Source organism: Kryptolebias marmoratus, linkage group LG1 (genome assembly GCF_001649575.2).
Source record: "Kryptolebias marmoratus isolate JLee-2015 linkage group LG1, ASM164957v2, whole genome shotgun sequence".
NCBI lineage: Eukaryota > Metazoa > Chordata > Actinopteri > Cyprinodontiformes > Rivulidae > Kryptolebias > Kryptolebias marmoratus.
This window is the reverse complement of record NC_051430.1, coordinates 2,384,246-2,386,827: the sequence shown is the minus strand read 5'-3', so window position 1 is coordinate 2,386,827 and position 2,582 is coordinate 2,384,246.

Genomic DNA, 2,582 nt, shown 5'->3' with positions numbered 1-2,582 from the left:
CCAGACAGTAGCGACGCTCTTGGCCGGCCGGGTCACAGCGCTCGTCATGAACCCAGGACGGCAACTCCGCCCCACAAATCACCCACTTTGGAAATTATTGATAAACGCTAAAAACAGTTTATTTAAGTCTTAGGTCAGAAAAATGGGTCACTGGAATGTTGTGTGGATGTGTTTGACTAAATAACATTCATGAAATGTCAATTTTTTGAGATGATTTCAGATCACCTTTAAGCTCTGGATGTTGTGGAGCAGTTGTAGTCTTTGCCTCAAACAGGAGTTCAAAAAGAATGTTTCTTTAATGTTGCATGTTAGGACTGGGACAACACCTGTAGACCAGGGTGGTGGATCCCATTTTTAACCAAGAGGACAGGAGAGTCTGTTTCTGTTGAGAGATTACACTATTCATCCTCCAGGGTGTTGGAAGGGAGGCTCTAACATTAGTTGCACTGAAAACAAAGGATTTTCACAAGAATGTAACGTTTAAAAATTTGTGTGTTACATTCAATGATCCCACAACGAATGGAGGTTCAATTCAACCTCAAGTATGATGGGATGTAATCTGCTGTCATTAGGGAGAGCTTCAACAGGTGCTGTTAGAAACAACACCACAAAGGAACCACCCTATCATGCTCACCCTGAAATGAAGTATTTAGGAAAGAAAACAAAAATCCTGACACATTGCACAGAGACAAACTGGGACAAGCATGGGCCTAACTAAGAGCACAGCATTGCATCATGCAGCATTATATGATACGGCCAAGTGAAACACAATATGAGCTATATAAAAATGCCTTCATTATTTTCCTGGTTGGACAGCCAACCTGTTCCATTCACACACACACACGTGAAATGACACACACTCAAATCCTGTCTTCCTGTAAATAAAACACTTCCTTTGTGTCTGTAGTTTAAACAAAACTGAATATTAGAAAAGAAATGTTGGAGTCTTATACCAAAAAAAAATATCTTCCACATTTAGGTAAACAAATTTTAGTGGCTATAAATTCTTCCATCTGACAGAAGCAACAAATAAATCCAGTAATTCTTCCAAACATGCCATGCTAGTTCTTTTTGAACATTCTATTTATTGAATTTTAAACATTTTACATTAACAACAAACAAACCCTCTCATCTCCTGCACATATCAATGACAAATTAATGAAAGACAAACAGGAGAAAAAAATCGAAAGGTTAAGATAAAATGAATAATATAAGAAATGAAAGAACATTAGACATACAGTAAGTATATACAAACATGTCAAGCTACATCACTGTAGTGCTCTGTTCAGAATGATCTGGCAATTTATACCTTTAACACATGACACAACACTGTCAGATGAGGGTGTTTGTTTGTTGTTGAGTATTCCAGTTTACTTCAAATGGTACAGTCTTACCATTTAAAGTCAGCCTCATTTTTTCTAGTTTAACAAAATAAAGGACCTCTCTAATCCAGCTTGTATATGTAAGTGGAGGTGCCATGGCCAGCAAAGTTGTCAAAACTAGTAAGTCCTTTTTAGCAGTGTCATATATTTTTGCAATCCTGGCTTTAGTAAAGCTCTATATAGAATCCAACTGTCACGAACCTGGGTGCTGACACGCACCTACGGCTCCAAGGCGAAGATGAGGACCAGTAGGCAGCAGGTGAAAATAAAATCTCTTTAATCAAAAAGATTCCCTTGATTAACAAAAACGTAGTCACATCCAGAATTCCAAAAACCTCTCAAAAAACAAGACTCTCCCAAAAGACATACAAGGACCCCACAACTAAGCTGAAACCCAAATGCCCTTAAATACTTACAAACATAATCACAGAATCAAAAACAGGTGAACCAAAAAACCAAGACATGAACAACCCACAAAAGAAACAACAAAAACCCGAACCGGATCCAAAGAACCGGAACCCTAACACAAGACATGAAAACCCACAAAAGAAACAAAACCCGAACCGGATCCCAAGAACCCTCACCCTCACAGGTTCCTCTGCAATCCTGAGAGNCCCACACACACACACACACACACACACACACACAATAAGCACTAACAGGAGTTGAATACAAACATTTGTGCACCCTGAGGACACACAGTAGTGATACCTCAGTGAACACAGGATCCATGGCAGTGATGAGTGATATTTCTGTTACATGAGTTTGGGGATTCTTTTTATCTTATCTTGTTTTCATTATGTTCCTATTTATTATAGTGCATCCCAAATATTCTGTCCAATTTACACTAACTTATTGTTTTTAGTGTATTTGTCATGTTTTGAATTTGTTTATAAAGCCTTTCTGAGCTCTGATGGAGTTGGAAAAACAGTATATTTAAGTATTTCTATAATATTAATTTCTGCATGAAGATCAGAGACGTGAGCTTCTGTGTGTAACTGAAGACCAGCAGAATGGATGAAACAATCTGTTTCATGTTGTCAGTTCTCGAGTTTAAAGAGGGTTAAGAGGTGAAAGAAGAAGTGAAACATGAGTGCGGTCAGATCACATCACACTGATGGAGGAATTTCCAGTTATTCCAGGCGTGGACGGGTGTGATAACCGGGTTGTTGTTTTTGTTGAGGTTTTGCTTTTTTTTTT